This window comes from Theropithecus gelada, chromosome 9, assembly GCF_003255815.1.
Source record: "Theropithecus gelada isolate Dixy chromosome 9, Tgel_1.0, whole genome shotgun sequence".
Lineage (NCBI taxonomy): Eukaryota > Metazoa > Chordata > Mammalia > Primates > Cercopithecidae > Theropithecus > Theropithecus gelada.
In genome coordinates, this window is record NC_037677.1 from 40,073,058 (window position 1) to 40,093,216 (window position 20,159).

Genomic DNA, 20,159 nt, shown 5'->3' on the forward strand with positions numbered 1-20,159 from the left:
CCTTATTAGTAAATGTAAATGCATTAAACCCTCTAATCAAAAGGTGGATATTAGCAGAATGAATTTTGTAAGAAAATGATACAATTATATGCTATCTAGAAAACACTCAATTTGGAACTAAAAATACAAACAGGTTAAAATGAAAACTGGAAAAGTACATCCCACATAAATAATAACCAAAACAGAGCTGGAAGCCTATACTACAGACACTCTAGATTTATAAGAGACAAAGGAGATAAAACAATCAGCTAACAAAGGGGATAAAAAAATATAGGCATATGTACACCAAACAAGAGCCCTTATGTATATATAAGGGCTTTCAAAGGGCTGTGTGTGTGTGTGTGTGTGTGTGTGTGTCTGTGTGTGTGTGTAGAGAGAGAGAGACAGAGAGAAAGAGAGAAAGAGAGAGGTAACATTGATAGAATTAAAAGGAAAAATAGTTCTATAATATTAGTTGGGAATTTCAATAACCCACTTTCAATAATGTATAGAACATCTAGACAGAAGATCAATTATAATATGGAATACCTGAAAGATATTATAAACCAACTAGTCCTAACAGACATAGAGAGCACCTTACTCAACAACAGAAAAATATGTCTATGTCTCAAGTACACATAGTCTATTCTTCAGGATAGATCATATGGTATGTCACAAAACAAGGATTAAGACATGTTAAAACATTGATACCATACAAAGTATTTTATCTAGCCACAGTGGAATGAAGTCAGGAATTAATAACAGAAGGAAAACTTAGGAAGTCACAAATATGAAGAAATTAAGCAACACTCTATTAAACAACCAATGGGTCCGTGAAGATATAACAAGGTAAATTAGAAAATTCTTAGAGATGAATGAAAATGAAAACACAACACACCAAAACTTATGGGATGCAATAAACGCAGTGCTCATAGGAAAATCTAAAACCATAAATGCCTACATTTAAACAGATTTCAATTTGACAACCTAACTGTATACTTTGCGGAATAAGAAAAAGAAGAGAAAATTAATTGAAGTCTAGGAGAAGAAATATAATAATAAAGATTAGAGTGGAGATAAATAAAGAATAGGAAAAAATACAGAGAATCAATGAAAACAATAGTTGGTTCTTGGAAAAAAATCAACAACATTGACAAATTTTACCAAGACTGACAACAAAAAATAGACAGGAGACACAAATAACTAAAACTGTAAATGAAAGTATAGATAGTGCTGAAGTTACAGAAATTAAAAGGACTATATAAGAATATTATGAATATTTGTACATACAAATTTGATTACCTAAATAAAGAAATTCTCAGAAGCATAAAATTAATTGAACTCCCAAAAAAAGAGGCATCTGAAGAGATACATAACACAATTAAAGAGATTGAATTAGTTACCAAAAACCTTCAAAAAGGTGGGGCACAATGACTCACGCCTGTAATCCCAGTACTTTGAGAGGCTGAGGTGGGCAGATCACTTGAGGTTAGGAGTTTGAGATCAGCCAGATGGGCGAAACCCCAACTCTACTAAAAATACAAAAATGAGCTAATGTGGTGGCGCATGCCTGTAATCCCAGCTACTCAGGAGGCTGAGGCATAAGAATCACTTGAACCTGGGAGACAGACGCTGCAGTGAGCGGAGATTGTACCACTGCACTCCAGCCTGGATGACAGTGCAAGACTGGGTCTCAAAGAAAATTTTTTTTTCAAAAAAAGAAGTCCAAGACCAGATGGCTCAATTAGTGAATTCTACAGCTATCTAAAGAAAAATTAAAATCAATCCTTCTCATAGTACTTAAAAAACTAGGAAGGAATATTTCTTAATATATAAAGTCAGTTTTTACCCTGATTACAAAGCTTTGCCCTAATTACAAAACATCATAAAAGAGTAAAGATCAATACCCTTTATAAATACAGATGCAAGGCCAGGCGGAGTGGCTCACACCTGCAGCCCCAGCACTTTGGGAGGCCAAAGCCGACGGATCATGAGGTCAGGAGATGGAGACCATCTGGACTAACAGAGTGAAACCCCGTCTCTACTAAAAATACAAAAAATTAGCTGGGCGTGGTGGTGGGCACCTGTAGTCCCACCTACTCAGAAGGCTGAGGCAGGAGAATCGCTTTAACCCTGGAGGCAGAGGTTGCAGTGAGCTGAGATCGCGCCCCTGCACTCCACCCTGGGCAACAGAGTGAGACTCCCTTTAAAAAGTAATATATAAGGCCGGTCGCAGTGGGTCATGCCTGTAATCCCAGCACTTTGGGAGGCCGAGGCGGGCGGATCACGGGGTCAGGAGATCGAGATCATCCTGGCTAACACGGTGAAACCCCGTCTCTACTAAAAATACAAAAAATTAGCCGGGCGTGGTGGTGGGCGCCTGTAGTCCCAGCTACTTGGGGAGGCTGAGGCAGGAGAATAGCGTGAACCCAGGAGGCGGAGCTTGCAGTGAGCCGAGATCGCGCCACTGCACTCCAGCCTGGGTGACAGAGCAAGACTCCGTCTCAAAAAAAAAAAAAAAAAAAAAAAAAAGGTAAAATAAATAAGTAAATAAATAAAGATGCAAGAACCCTCAAGAAAATACTAGCAAAGCAAATCCAACAACATTTTAAAAGAATGGTATACCATGGCCAAATGGGATTTATTTCTATAATGCCAAGATTGTTCAACACGTGAAAATCAATCACTATAACACACTTCGTTAAAAGAATGAAGGGAAAAAAGCCACACAAAACTTCTCAATGGGTGTGGGAAAAAAGGGATTTAACAAAATTTAACATCCTTTTGTAATAAACACACAACAAATTTTGAATAGAAGAAAATTATCTCAACATAATAAGAGGCACAGATGAAAAATACACAGTCAACATCATACTAAATTGTGAAAGACTGAAAGCTTTTCCTCTAAAATTAGGAGCACGACAAGGATGCTCACTTTCACCATAGTTCTCAAAGTCTTAGCCAGAGCAATTTGTCATGAAAAAGATATAAAAGGTATACTGTCCCAAATGTGGTGGCTCACGCCTATAATCCCAGCATTTTGGAACGCCAAGGTAGGTGGATGGCTTGAGGTCAGGAGTTTGAGACCAGCCTGAGCAACATGGTGAAACCCCATCTCTACTAAATATACAAAAATTAGCTGGGCATGGTGGTGCACGCCTGTAATTCCAGCTACGCAGGAGGCTGAGGCAGGAGAATCTCTTGAACCTGGGAGGCGGAGGTTGCAGTGGCTGAGATCGCACCACTGCGCTCCAGCCTGGGTGACAGAGTGAGAAAAATTAAATAAATAAATACATACATACATACATACATACATTTAAAAATATATAAAAGGCATACAAATTGGAAAGAAATAAGTAAAATTATCTCTGTTTGCAGTTGACATTATCTTATACGTAGAAGACTCTACATTTTTTCTCAAAATAGAATTAATTGAATTAAGCAAAGTTGCAGGGTTCAAAATCAGCACACCAAAAAAAAAAAATCAGTTGTGTTTTAATACACTAACAATGAATGATCTTCAAAAGAAATTAAGCAAACACTTCCATTTGCAATAGCATGAAAAAGAATAAAACCCTTAGGAATATATTTAACCAAGAAGGTAAAAGATTTGTACACTGAAAACTGTAAGATATGCTGAAAGAAATTAAAGACACAAATTAATAGAAAGAAATCTCATGTTCATGAATTGGAAAATTTAATATTATTAAGATATCAATATGACCCAAGGTGATGTACAGATTCTGTGCAACCCCTATCAAAATCTCAATGATTTTTTTTTTGTTTTGCTTAAATAGAAAATTCCATCCTGAAATTCATATGGAATTTCGAGGGACAAAGAATATCAAACAGTCTTGAAAAAGAAGAACAAAGTCGGAGGTTTTACACTTCCTGATTTCAGAAGCACTACAAAATTATGGTAATCAAAACAGTGTTTGACTGGCCTAAAGGCTAACATGCTGACCAATCAGATGGAATAGACAGACGTTTAAAACATCCTTGCATATATGACCAAATTATTTCCAACAAAAGTACCAAGGCTACACATTGGGGAAAAGCCATTATTTTCAACAAATGGTGGTGCTGGGAAAAGCAAATATACACATGTGAAAAGATAAAGTTGAATTCTTACCTTATACCAAATGATTAAATTGTATCAAATACCCAACTCTGAGAGCTAAAACTATAACACTCTTGGAAGAAAACAAAGGGGGAGGCCTCATGACATTGGATTTGGCAATTATTTCTTGAATATGACTCCAAAAGTACAGTCAGTAAACAATAGTTAAATTGGGCTTCCTCAAAATTAAAAACCTTTGTGCATCAAAGTACACTATCAACAGAGTAAAATATTTTTATTCAATACCACAGAATGGGCGAAAATATTTGCAGTCAAATATCTGATAAGGGGTGAATGCACAGAATATCTAAAGAGCTCCCACAACTCAACAACAAACAACCAGATTAAAACATGGACAAAAGACTTGAACAGGTATTTCTCCAAAGATGATGCACACATGACCAATAAACAGTTTTTAAAAGATTCTCAATATCATTAGTCATTAGGGAAATGCAGAACAAAAACATAATGAGGTGCTACATCACACCTACTATTATGACTATTTAGAAAAACAGAAAATAACAAGTATATGTGGAGAAACTGGAACCCCCATCCATTGCTAGCTGGACTGTAAAATGGTGCAGCAGCCACCATGGGAAACAGTTGTCTGGTTCCTCAAAAAGCTAAACATATAATTTCCTCATGACTGAGCAATTTCATTGCTAGGTGTATACCTAAACCAATTAAAAACAGGGAGTCAAATGCTTATATGCCAATGTTCATTGCAGCATTATACACAATATCTAAAAGGTGGAAGCAGCCTAAGGGTCCATCAGATAAGCATAAAATGGTATATATATTCAGTGGAATATTATTTAGCCATAAAAACTGAAGAAAGTTCTTATACATGCTAGATCATGGATGAACTTTGAAACACAATGCTAACTGAAATAAGCCTGACGTGAAAGAACAAATAGTGTATGGTTCCTGTCAGTCCATCTGTGTTGCCATAAAGGAATACTTGGGGCTACTGGGTAATTTATAAAGAAGAGACGTATGTGGCTCAGAGTTCTGCAGAGTTTGCAAGAAGCCTGGCACCAGCATCTCCATCTGGTGAGGGCTTCAGAAGGCTTCCATTCATGGTGGAAGGGAAAGAGGAGCTGGCATATAAAGATCACATGGAGGGTTGGGGGAGGTTCCAGGCTCTTTCTAACAACCAGCTCTCACAGCTGTCACAGGAACCATTACAGCAAGAACTCACTCATCATGTCAAGAACAGCACCAAGCCATTCATGAGGAATCTTCAGTCATGACTCAAACACCTCCCATTAGGCCCCACCTCCAACAATGGGGGGTAAAATTTTAACATGAAGTTTGAAGAGTCAAGTATGCAAACAATAGCAGTTCCCTTATGTGAAATATCTAGAATAAGAAAATGCATAGTGGAAAAAGTAGGTTAGAGGTTATCAGGGAATGAGTGAAGGGGCAATATGGGGAGTCATTGCTTAATGGTTACAGAGTTTCTGTTTTGAGCTAATGAAAAATTTTGAAAATAGGTAGTGGTGATAGTTGCACATCACTGTGAAAGTCATTAGTGCCACTGAATTGTACATTAAAATGGCAAATTTTATGTTTCATGTATTTTACCAAACTAAAAATAATTTTTAAAAAATATTTCTCTATAAAAGGGGTGCTCAGAATCTGGAAGAAATTATGCCATAAGGAACACTGGGTTTTGCTTCCAGACCCTTCAGCCTACTAACCGCATGAACCTGGTCATATCACTTACCTTTTCTGAGTCTTAGCTTTATTAGACACAGATTGTGTTTCATGATGATTTGTAGAGAAATAAATGTTCAAGTGTTCAGTGGGTTCTTGTTAATATAAGAAACATTATTTGCCATGCTTACTGTTGCAAATACAGGGAGAAAGGATGGAGTATGATGATAACCACTGTCCCATTCTTGTTTCCTGCTCTAGACTAAGTACTTCTTAATCCAGAGCCTTTTTTTTGTCCAACCCTATATGTAACCCGGCTTACAATGGAGCAGCCTTATTGCCAAGATCATTTTTTCCTCACTGATATCATTAAATGCAGTGTTTTTCATTGCCTCTCTGAGGGCCTTTTCATTTCCTCCATGTCTCCAAAGTGGTCCCAGAACATTAGCTGGCCCTGACTCCTACTAGGGACACTGAAGGAATTCCTTCTTGTAATGTTGCTAGTGAAGATTTATTTCTAGTTTCTGAAAGGAGGTCAGGTAAATCGACCTCCAACATCCCCTTTAGCCATGTGATTCCATGATTCTTGGATTCTATAATCTACTGAAGGAATGAGATACGATCCCCTTCCCTCCCCATCTGCCCACCAATAAAATGAAGCTGACTAGGGCCCCAGGGGATCTCACATTTCCTCTTGTGGAAAATGGAATTCAGGTTTTTGTAGATACTGATCTTTATGACTCTTTTTATGGAGCCCGAAAGGGTCTGACCTATTATTTGGACCAAAATCCCCTGTCAACCACCTTGCATTTGATTTACATCTAGCTCAGACATGTGGTGCTTCTGCTTAACCATGCTCTGCTGGGAGAAAGTGAAAATCTGAACTGTAACATGTTGAAACTGCCTTCTGCTAGACTTGCCAACCACGAGGACGACATGCAGGGCCAAGATGACCATGTATCATCCCAAGTACCACGTCTTTTCATCCCCCGTAGACTCCCAGTCTTGGGTTCTAGGCAAACCCTAAACGTAGCCCACCTCAGCGAGAGTTTTCCCTGCAGTGCTCTCCCAGTGCCCAGCAGCAATCCAATTTAGAATCTCCACGGTGGCTGTGCTCACACTCAGACCTGACTCAATGCTTGCCTTCTTGCTCACCTCCTAAGTGGTGTTTCTTAGTCCCCTCAAGTGCCACATATCTAGAAATGAGCTCTCCATCTTATCTCTAACTTATTCTTCTCAGCCTTCATTCTGATCTCTTTCAAATTATTCTACACATGGCCTCCAGAATGTTAATTGGGAAATTCAAATCAGATTATGTCACTCTTCAACTTCAGCTCTTTGGATGGTGTCCCAGCATTTAATCAAATGAAGTTGTTTCTGCTGTTTTTGTTCATTTGTCTCAGTGTCTTTTTCACATTGTCCCTTCTGTCTAGAATGCAGTTCCTGTGTTCTTTACCTGTTTAATTTGTATTAATTGTCTAATGTTCAACTCAGAGCCTGCCTCAAATCTCTACTCTCAGCTCTTTCCCTTCCTCCATTAGATTAGATATTGTTCTATTTCTATAATATTCTTTGGATAATTTTATCACTGGATTTACCACATTGTGTTGCAACTTTCTTCTTAAGCATATGTCTCAATTAACTGAGAGTCTTTGAAGAGATGAGCAATCTTATATTTATCTGTTGTCCCCGGAGTCCAGCATGAGATTGACACATGAAAGGGCTCAATGAATGTTAGTTAAATGAATGAATGAATCAGTGAGTGATTACCTAACTTGGCACGGCTTTTTCCCTCGTGGCTCTTCCTTGCTTCCCCCACACTCTGCTGAGTTTCTTTGCAGATGGACCTGGGCCTCATTCAACTCTGTGCTTCCCCACCCCTCTCCCAGCAAAGGCACCCAGCAGGACATCAGCAAACATCTGCTGAGTCAACAAGGCTACTGCTTAGACTCCATGACTACTGTAGTAACGGAGACAAAAATGAAAGCCGAGCAACCTATCTGTGCCTAGTAGAAGGAAGGCAGTAAGATTTTTCCTGTGAACCTAATGGTTGGACTCATTCACATTAGATTTGCTATGAAATAGACTCAATGCTCTCTTGAAACTTTAATTGGTCCTCCTCAGAAACCATGCAAGCAAGAAGAGAGTGAGTTAAATATATAATGTTGAGAGAAAAAAACCCACCAACCTAGAATTATGTACCCTGTGAAATCAACCTTCAAAAGTGGAAGAGAAATAAAGACTTTCTCAGTGAAATATAAATTTAGGAAATTTGTCGCCAGTAGGCCTGCCTTGCAAGAAATGTTAAAAGAAGTTTCCTAAAGGACAACAATACAGGTTGGAAACTCAGATATACTTAAAGAAGAGCAGTGAAGAAAGAATAAGTGAAAATAAAATTAAAATGTTATTTTACTTATTCTCAGTTGATCTATCAGATAGCAGTTTATTCAAAATGATAATAGCAAAATTGTATTTGAAAATATAGATACATAAAATATACATGCATGATGCTATATAAGCAAAATAAATGACAGAAATGTTACCATGAACAGGAAGGAGGAATTAGAATTATTTTGTTATTAGAAGGTACATGCACTACCTATGAAGCAGTGTAGTGCTGTTTGAAAGTGGTCTTGCTTAGTTGTAAACATATATTATAAACTCTAGGTCAACCACTAAAAAGAGTGAAAAAAAAATAGTACAACTGATATGCTAAGAGAGGTAAGAAAATGGAATATATATATATATGTATATATATAATATAAAATGCCCAATTAAAGCCATAAAAGACAAAAAAAAAAAGGAGTAAAAGAAAAAACAGGAAGAACAAGGGCAACGAATAGAAAATATGGCAAATATTATTATGATGATTATTACTATTACTATTACTATTAAGTCAGAGTCTTACTCTGTCACCCAGGCTGGAGTGCATTTCAGCTCACTGGCACCATTTCAGCTCACTGCAAACTCCGCCTTCCAGGTTGAAGCGATTCTCCTGCCTCAGCCCCCTGAGTGCTGGGATTACAGTCACTCCCACTACGCCCGACTAATTGTATTTTTGGTAGACACAGGTTTTTGCCATGTTGGCCAGCCTGGTCTCAAACTCCTGACCTCAAGTGATCTATCTGCCTCGGCCTCCCATACTGCTGGGATTATAGGTGTAAGCCACCACACCCAGCCAAAATATGGTAGATATTAAACCAACCACATCAATAGTTGCTTTGAATGTCAGTGGTCTAAAGGCATTAAACAAAAGAGAGATTGTCAGAGTGAATCAAAAAACAAACCCAACTATAAGCTATGTACAGGAACCCACTTTAAATATAAAGACACATATGGATTAAAAGCAAATGGAATGAAAGAGATTACTGTAGTAACATTAATCAAGCTGGAGTTGCTATAATTATTTTAAATAGAGCAGACTTCACAACAAGGAAAGTGTCAGAAATAAAGAGGGGCATTAGATAATAAGAAAGAGGTCAAATCTTCAGGAAGGCGTAATCCTTAAAATGTATGTGCCTAACAACAGACAATCAAAATATGTGAGGCAAAAAACTGATAGAACTGCAAGGAGAAACAGATTAATCCACTATTACAGTTGGGGAGTTCAACACCCCTGTATTGGAAATGGACAGATCCAGCAGGTAAATTATCAGTGAGGACAGAGTTGGATTCAACAACACTATCAATCAACTGGATATAATAGGTATCGATAGACCACTTCGTCCAATAACAAGAGAATACACATTCTTCTCAAGCTCACAAGGAACATTCATTCACAAGAATAGATCATACTCTGAGCCATAAAACACACCTTAACAAATTTAAATGAATGGAAATTACACAATATTCACTCTCAGACCACAGTGGAATTAAACTAGAAGTCAGTAAAGATAGCTGGAAAATGTCCCCACATAATTGCAGATTAAACAACATGCTTCTAAATAACACTTGGATCAGAGAAGAAATGTTAACAGAAATTTAAAAATATTGTTAAGTAAATGAAAATGAGGATAAAACTTTAAAAAATGTATTAAATGCAGTAAAAGCAGTGCTTAGAAATTTGCAGTACTCAATGAATATATTAGAAAAGAAGGAAGAGCTAAAATAAATAAAATAAGCTTCTACCTTGGGAAACTAGTAAAACAAGAACAAATTAAATTGAAAGTAAGCAGAAGAAATAAAAATCAGAGCAGAAATCCATTAAATTGAAAACAGGAAATCAATAGAGAAAAGCAACAAAATCAAAAGCTGATTATTTGAAAATATCAATAAAATTGATAAACCCCTTGTCAGGTTAACTAAAAAGAAAAATAGAGAGAACACAAATTATTAATATCATAAGTAAAACGAAGGGCATTACCTCAGATCCCACAGACATTAAAAGTAGAATCAAGGAATACTATGAACAAATCTGTGCCCACGAATGGCATAATCTAGATAAAATGTACCAGTTCCCTGAAAGATAAAGTCTGCCAAAATTCATACGAGAAGGAATAGACGATCTGAATGGACTTGTATCTATTAAAGAAATAGATTAAATAATTAATAACATTCCGCAACAGAAAGCACCAGATCCAGAAGGATTAACTGGTAAGTTCTACCAATTCAAATTGAGGGCTATAGACTTTCACTAAAATTCATCAATATTACATCAATATATTCTTGTACTCAAGACAGAAATCCTGAATACCAATGAACTAAGATAATTATTCATTTGCTTTATCTCACCATGTATGGTGGACACAAGTCTTTAGATAACAGACAGCAACACTACCACAAACAATATGTTTCCTAAAACCTGTCTAAGATTTTTATTTGCATCTTTTTGTCCTTAGAGTTTATCCCCCTAAAGTTAAATGACTGTGTTTTAAAGTTTTTGAAATAGTTTCTCTATGCACAGGTAGGCCACCAGTGCAATACATAGCTAAGTACAGTTGTTTTATTTTGCTTTCACTTTTCAGAGCTTTTTTATTTTCCAAATATAATTTTGTTTTGTAAATGTTCCAAAACATTTACATGGTGTCAAAGGCAAATTTATAAAACCAGAGACTTTCTTTTTTTTTCTTTTTTTTTTTTACAATTTTATTTAAGATCTGGGATGCATGTGTGGAACGTGCAGGTTTGTTACATAGGTATACATGTGTCATGGTGAAAACAAGAGACTTCTAGGCAGGTAGATTTTAACCTTGTCTCCTGAACCTTGTTTCTTCTCTCCCTCACAGTAAGTTGTACCTTTTTTGAGTTTTAAAAATTATTGGCTGGGCATGATGGCTCACGCCTGTAATCCCAGCACTTTGGGAGGCCAAGGTGGGTGGATCACTTGAGGTCAGGAGTTCAAGACCAGCCTGGCCAACATGGTGAAACCCCTTCTCTACTAAAAATACAAAAGTTAGCCAGGCGTGCTGGTGCACACCTGTAGTTCCAGCTACTCCAGAGGCTGAGGCAGGAGAATCGATTGAACCTGGAAGGTGGAGGTTACAGTTTGCTGAGATCATGCTATTGCATGCCAGCCTGGGTGACAGAGCAAGACTCCTTCTCAAAAAAAAAAAAAAAAAAAAAATTCTTCTAATTTTAATATGGGAAAATAAATGCGTGTATTTATATACTCCTATACTTTGAGAAATAGTAGCATACTACGCATAATTTTTTAAATTTTCTTTTTCTCTCAACTATCTACCCTGACGTTTGCTCTGTAGCAGTATATAGGGATATTCTTGTATTTTTTCAATTGCAGAATATGTGTGAAATATAGTTCATTCAATCAACAAACTACTGATGGATATTTGTGTCTTTTTAAAAACAAAATGCTACAACAAAGACCTTTGTGCATACATCTTTTAGAATTTTTGCTAGAATTTTAGAATTTAGTTTTTGTAATAAATGAGTTTCAAATTTTGTCAAATGCCTTTCTGCATAGTGGAGATATTTACTGATTTTTTTTTCTTAGTTTTGATAGTATGATGGGTTATATAAATGTTTTTCCAACAGTGAACCCATCACATATATAGACTATATCATTCTTTGCTACGATGATTTTTAAAAATATCCTATTAGATTCTGTTTGATTTTGTTTTATTTAGGATTTTTGCATCTGCATCCGAAAGCGAGACTGGTCTGTGGTTTCCCATTTTGGTTCAACCTTGGTCAGGTTTGGGGATAAGTGTTAAACCCATGTTCTAGTTTTAGTTGCCATCCGTAAACTGAGCTCTCACAAATGTTTACCAGACCTCCGCCCCTACTTCCAGACCCCTCTGTCCAGCCATCTTTTTCACGTCCTTCCCTGGATGTGTGACAAGCACTTCAAACCCAGCACGTCCAAAACTGAGCTTGACTTTCTCCCCACACTTGTTCCTCCACAATCTCAGCATCTCCAGAAATGTCAATTCCATTGTTTTAGTTACCGGGGCCATAAGCCTTGGAGCTCTCCCTGGCCTTTCCTTGATTCCACAGCAGTTCCATTGGCAACTCCTGTCCATTCCACCTGAATGTATCCGGAAGATGATATCGTCACAGCTGTTGTGCCATTGAATCCTTCCTCACAATCCACTGTCTCCTCCTCCTTGGATAAGGAGCTTATCCTCCTTGGATAAGCTCACCTCCTCATTTTTCTCTCTGCTTCTGTCCAGACTATTCTCAACACAGCAGGAGGGTGATCCTTTTTAAATCAAGTTCCATGATGTCTTTTTAAAATTTCAACTCTCCAGTGGTTTTCCAACTGATACACTCACTCTTTGCATTGAACTGCAAGGCCCTATGTGACCTGTTCTTTGTCACCTCCAGATCTTTTCCTGGACATCTCATGTCCACTTAGCTCCAAATGCACTGCCATATCCTTCCTGCTACCGCTCAAACACACCAACTCCTCTGCCCAAAAGGCTCTTTCCTCTTCTGTCCACACAAGCTCTGTTCCTCACACCCTTAAGATGTTTGATCAGATGCTGCTCTCTCAGTGGGATCGTCTCAGGCCAACCCTTTCCTTGTAGGGTCATCTCGGGCCAACCTTCCTTGTCTCCCCTGTTTCATTATTCTCCAGAGCATTTATCCTGCGGGGCTGGACTATGGATTGTATTTATGGGTTCACGGTCTGCCTTAGCTCCATGTAGGCAAGGGGGTTCATTTTGTTCATTGCAGCATTTCCGGGCACCTAGGACAATATTACTCACAGTAGCATTCAGTAAATATTGATTGAACTTGCTTTCCAGGGATTAATCCATGTGAGTCATTATCTCATTTATAATAATTACTCAATTAAGTTTGCTAATACGTTAAGAATATTGTTTCTATGCTCATGAGTGGAATCAGTCTATACAATCTCTCCTTATGTGGTTCTTGTTTGGTTGTCAAAGGAATTTGAAAAATATTTCCTCTTTATCTACTCTTTTTGAACATTTTGCAAAATATTGGAATTGAAAGTAAGACACTTGGGCCCGGTCTTATTTCTCTAGGAAGATTTTTAAATAAAGATATACTTTAAATCTTTCTCTTTTTTTATGAGTAGTTTAGCAAATATATTTCTCTACAAATGTGTTTTTAATTAAGGTTTTATATTTATTGACATACTCATATGACTATTTAAATTTAATTAAAATTAAATAAAAATTAACAACTTAGTTCCTCAGTCACACGAGCCACATTTCAAGTGTTTGACAGCCACATGTAGTTAGTAGTGACCATGTCAGACAATACAAACATACAAGGTTCCTTCATCACAGAAGTTCTACTGGCCAGCACTGGCTTATAATATTCTACCTAGATATTTTCCTAGATGGATCTCTTTTGCCCATCACATCCTAGCACAGATATCTCCACCTAAGAGAATCTTCTGACTACTCAGTTTGAGGTAGCCCCCATAATCCACAATGACATCACTCTTTTTTATTTTCTTCATGGCTTCCCACCTTCCAAAAGGATCTTATTTCTCTGTCTCCCCTTTATTGACATATACAGTCCATAAGAACAGGGACCTTTCTGTCTTGCTCACTGGGAATCCCTGAAGTACAGAACAGTGCCTTGAGGTGTTCAAAATATATATTAAATGAATAAAGTAGATAGAGTAATTCGGAAATCTTCCTAAAGAAATAACACTACACCCATGTTTTACTTTCAATTCCAGTCTTACACAAAATGTCAACAAAGAGTACATAAAGAAGAAATACTTCTTAAATTCCTCAAATAAAGTAGATTGAGCAATTGGGAAACTTCATCAATGGCAAACTAAGCTTAAAAAAGTAATAAAATTGTACATAATATTATAATATTTTCAGTCTCTTAAGTGTCTCCTCATTTTATTTTCCATTTGTTTTCTTACTGTCTTATTTTTGTCATATTAATCAGTTTCATCAAAGGTTTGCTTATTTCATTAGTTTGGTAAAAAACGTAATTTTGATTTAATTAATGATACCTATTATATATTTGCTTTTTCTGTCATTAATATTGGCTTTTTTATTATTTATTTTCTTCTGCTGTCTTTGACTTTATTCTATTGATCTGATGCTAATTTTAAAAAACTTGGCCAGGCGTGGTGGCTCACGCCTGTAATCCCAGCACTTTGGGAGGCCAAGGCAGACAGATCACCTGAGGTTGGGTGTTCAAGATCAGCCTGACCAACATGGAGAAACCCCGTCTCTACTAAAAATACAAAAAATTGGCCAGTCATGGTGGTGCATGCCTGTACTTCCAGCTACTCAGGAGGCTGAGGCAAGAGAATCGCTTGAACTCGGGAGGTAGAGGTTGCGGTAAGCCGAGATCGTGCCATTGCACTCCAGCCTGGGAAACAAGAGAGAAACTCTGTCTCAAAAAATAAAATAAAGTAAAATAAAATAAAATAAAATAAAATAAAAAAATTTAGATCAATAATGTAAGGCTTTTTAATTTTAATATAAAGAGTAAAATTTATATCTCTTTTGAGGCAATGCTTCACTGGATACTATAAGTTTAGATATGTTGTTTTATTTTTACTAATTTTCAGACTTTGAAATATTTCCATGTCTTCTTTGACCCATGAAGTAGTTAGAAGTTTTTCTGGGGGGTGTGGATATTATTATTTTTATTACAAAATGTATGAAGTTGCTTCTGCATCAGATGATTTTTTCTGAATGTTACAAACTCTGGAATTTGCTGGAACTTGCCTTAAAACCTGACACTTGGTCAACTTAAATAGATATACACATATATGTGTGTGTGTGTGTGTGTGTGTGTATATATATATATGTATATTTTTCCATGTATGCTTAAGAAAAAATGTTGATTCCATAATCATTGGGTAGAGAGTTCCATACATCCATTGAATATTTAATTGGAATTTATTATCACTGCTCACCTAGAATTGAGACTGGGATTACCCTGATAGGAAAGGAAGCAGCAGTCAGGAGGAAGCACATCTTCTTTTCCAGCTCTACAGCCTTCCTGAAGCTTCATCTATTGGCAGAGCCCAAGAGGGAGCCGCTGGCCAAGGAACAACGCAGTTTCTGAGTCCCTGCCCCAGCCTTGCAAAGATAGATGGATGGGTTTATCCGCACCACAAGAAATGGTGAGAAAAAAAGAGGGTGGGTTCAGAACCAAGAGACAATGTCTCAATAATTGTCATACTTGCCAAGAAATAAAAATTGTTATTAGCTTATTTGTGTGCATCTGAGGTTCCAAAATATTGCTACAGATAGCATCAAGCCATGATAAATCCATTGTAGTAGGGCCAAATCTCTAATCTGGATTTGTTAAAACAGTGCCTGAAGGAAACGATTGTGTGGTGACTCAGTAATTCTTTTGAAAATATTTTTCTTTTCTCATGTTTTATCTTCCAAGTATCTCTGTTAGCCTACAGATATCTGAAGTACAGTCATGTGCTGCTCAACAACAGGGATCCATTCCGAGAAATGTGTCCTTAGATGATTTCTTTGTTGTGTGCACATCACAGAGTGCACTTACACAATCCTAGAGGATACAGCCTACTACACATGTCGGCTGTGGGGCATAGCTCCTAGGCTACAGCTTGTACAGCGTGTGACTGTATGTACTGAATACTGCAGGCAATTGTAACCCATGGTATTTGTCTATCTAAACATACCCAGACAGAGGAGAGATACAGGAATAGATAGAACAGAAATTTTTCAGTTCCATTATAATGTTATAGGACTATCATCCTATACGCAGTCCATCATTGAGCTAAACATCATTATGAGCTGCATGACTGTATTTCACAGTCAGTAATAAATAACCCTTACTCCAAAAAATATATAGGATTTCCACAAGAGGGAAGAGTCACCAACACAGTGGGTTTGGATTTGTCTGTGGGGTCTGTACCATCCTGTCCACATGGTATTTCTTGGATCTCATTGATGGATGTTACTGATCTCAGGCACTCATGGCTAATGAACAGAGCCATTGCCACACTTTGTGAACTACAACAAGAGATATTTCCATTATACTCTGTTAGGTGCACTGTGCCAGGCATGAGGAGTGGCAGAGACAAAGCAGAACCTGCCTTTAGGGGTCCTACAATGGAACAAATGAGACAAGACATGCTCAGCACTGACTACAATAGAATAACTTCCATTGCTTTCCAAGGTACCATCATATTTCCATGTTGGTTTGGCCGGAGATCTCCGAGTTACCCAGCTCTCCTGCTGTCTCTATAGTCAGCTAGTCATCAGATGTAGCTTATTTTCATTACAGTACCTTCAGGAAGCCCCAGGTATTTTGTTGCCAACCACCCCTTTAGAAAGCCTCATCCACCCAACCCTAGTTCTCTCTTTACTTTCTGGCTCCCTACTCCTCAGCAACCCCCATCACACTACTTCCTGATTAATCTGCATGACCTAGAACTTTCATAGTGTTCCTTCTTGCAACAGAAAGCCTCAGGGGCTTTTCCTTGACTTGAGTAGCTGACCCATGTCTTCCCTCCCACCAGCATAGCCAGAGAAGAAAAAAAAATGCTGTTTAGTAATTTATACATCTTTTGGAATACGTATTTTTAGGAAACTAATCCCTTGGGATCCTTGCATTCACAAAGGTCTTACCCTGATTATCTCATCCAATGTTATGATTTTTGACTTCTATAATGATTTCTACATGAAAGAACTTGCTTTTTCATTCTCTGGAAAAAAAAATGCATAGTCATTATTACCCACAATTCCAAAAATAAATACCCATATATTTGAGAAATGCTTCCTTGGATATTTTACATCTTTTTCAAGAACACTTGCATAATTTTCAGGGTCCAGTGCAAAATAAAAATGGAAGACCTCTGGTTCAAAAATTATTAAGAATTTCAAGATGACAACACAGAGCATTAGGATTTCTGAGTTTGGGGCCTGAGGCAGCTGCCCACATTGTATGCCCATGAAGCCAGCCCTGATCCCTCTGTTATGTTTAGAGTTTATTCCTTGGAGAATAAGAAAAAAATGAGCTAAATGCAATTCTGAAACACATGAACTATATTACCTAAGACTTCTGATATCTCTGACAGTAGCAGACAATCCTCTTGGTGAAGGGAACAACCTGGGAACAAGATTATGTGCATATAATTTTGACATCATCACTTCCCAGAAGGTTACTTAATTTCTCTTTGACTCAGGTTCCTTGTCTGTAAAGTTGAGATACTAATAATAGCACCCACACCATAACATAGGATTCTTAAATGAATTTAATGAAATAATACACGTAAAGTGCTTAGGACAGTGCCTGGACAGAGAATGCTCTATCACAGTTTGGGCTATTAAAGTTATCTCTTTCTTTACAAAGTTTTCTGATTTCTGTTTTTATTCTTAAATTATTTCAACATGTAGCTACACTTTATTATAAGGCATGAAAATATGAATTAGAAAAAAACATGCAAATTACAGGAAACACAAATCTACTTAGGGTACTAGGATTGTGGCATAAACAAAAAGAAGCATGTAAACCTTGGTGCCAAGTTTAATCAATTGATTGGTTGATTTGAGTATTCATTCTTTCAGAAAGCCTTCACCTTTGCCCATTAGTTTCCAAGGAGTTGGAAAGGCACAGATTAACAGATTATAGTCCCAACTCATATTACAGGGACATGCAGTACCACAAGAAAAGTAAGAAAATACAGTTTGGGTTGCTCAAAGGAAGGAAACTTGATTAGGTCCTGGATCAGGGTATGGTGGAGAGAAGTTGGGAAATTGTTTTAGAGAAAGTGATGATTATCTCTAGAAAGATGAATAGGCATTTCCTAAGGTATGAAAGTATATTCAAAAGGCTGATGATGCAAAAGAATAAGTCATGACTGGGATTCTCCAGAAGTTTAGTGTAGTGGAAGTTTAAGCTACAGGTAGGATGGGGGCAAAGAAGTGAGACAAAAAATTGTCAGCTAAGTGGTTTCCAGACCTCAGGAATAGCTTCACACTCTACATTCAGGAATCTGTCTGCCATCTCATGCACCACGTGGAGCCTGAAAGGTTTGGAGCAAGAAGGAGGGGGGTGCAGGGTTGGCAGTGGGATACAGCAATGTGATTGCTTGGAAAGCAATGCTCTCCCCTTGCCTAACAGTGTCGTGAGACTCTGGGACCCTATACACTGCAGGTGCCTGCTTCCCTCCTCTAAACAAGTGCTCTTGTTTGGTGGATTTGATTTAATTTTTGCAATAAAGGAGACACTTATTGCACTAGATCCAGTACCAAATAAAATTTTGAATTAAAATAACCATTATAATTGATGTTACCATAGTATGAAAACTAAATTAAGAAAATTAATTTTGGTAGATTGTAAATGATATTTTCTTTTTTGATCATAGAACTTGAACAGGAATTTTGGCCTGGAATAGTAGAAAGCGATGTTGTGTGATGTATATGTGCATTAGAAACAGGTAAGTTTGTTTTATTTCATCAAATATCAACTATTTGACTATAAGTGTACATTGAGTGTTGTGCTTCAAAAAATTAATTTGTTAAAAGAAAAAAAGGAAAGAATGAGTAGAAGAAATCCAATTTTTTTGCCAAAGATGGATGATTTCTACTGTGGATTTCTACTCTTGCTCTCAACTCCCTGAGAGCTTCCACGCTGGCTGTAGGCCCCATCGATTCAGTTTTCAGTGGACAATTCAATGCAAGGCTACCTTTTGGGTTTTGGAATGGTTTCCAGTCCACATCATGGTGATTTCTGTCGGAAGAATGTCATCAAATACTGCTGTCAGAATCAGGCGAAACATCATGTAGCAGGGCCAAGACCTTATGGGGAATTAGGTACCCGTAACATAGGTGATCTTGCATATCATGATCTCAGAGCAGATGAAAAGGGAGTTGGGGGTGAATTATGGGTGCTGAGTTCTTTTCAGTGTGATCACAAAAGACCCCTGCCAAAGTCTGCAATATCAAGGCCTTGCTAATGTCAGGTTTTGTACACCTTGGAAATCACAGATTAGTTGGAAATTGCTGTTTCTTATTAAATCAATTTGGATATTAGTTGGGAAAAGTCCTTTATGGAGTGCCTTTGTACTGGTCATGCCAAATGCCCATGGGATTAAACAGTTGCACATATATCTGGCTATATAGATATATGGATCCTGTATGTATAAACAAGAGGTAAGGATCCTGTACATATAAACAGAAATCCAGTTTTCAATTATTTTTGACAGAGTTGTGGTGAAGCTAATACAAGTTATTTATGTTTGCACTTAGTACATATTAGATAAACTTCTGCATTTGTGAAGAGGGAAAAGCTTGCATTTGAATGCCAACACCTACATTGGATCACTTGCTTTACTGCTTCCCAGCTTTGTGATCTAAATGTCTTCATGTTACAATTTCATCTGTGAAATATGATGTTTTGAAGGTTAAAAGACATTAGGAAAGTTTTTATTTTAATGAATCCTAATTTATTAGATTTTTCTTGTGTTGTGCTTTTGTATTCTACGACATTTTTGCCTAAACCAAAATCACAAAGATTTTTCTCCTAAATTGTATTCCAAAATTTTGTAGTTTTAGGTTTTAGGTCTATAATTCATTCCAAGTTCATTTCTGTATGTGGCACAAGGCAAGAGTTAAGGTTTTAGTTTTGCTTTGTTTTCTTCCACAGAGTTGGTCATCTATTCTGGCACCATTTGTTGAAAATACTATCATTTCTCAATTAATTACCTTAAATTTTTTGTTGAAAATCAATCTACTGTCTATTCTATTTCATTGGTCTATTCATTTATCTAATTTCACCTTGTCTAGATTACTGTAACTCACAGTAAGACCTGAAATTGGGCAGAGTGAGTCAACTTGGCTCTTTAAAACAATATTACTGGCCAGGTGTGGTGGCTCACGCCTGTAATCCCAGCACTTTGGGAGGCCAAAGTGGGTGGATCACCTGAAGTCAGGCGTTCGAGATCAGCCTGACTCTACTAAAAATACAAAATTAGCTGGGCGTGGTGGTGGATGCCTGTAATCCCACCTAC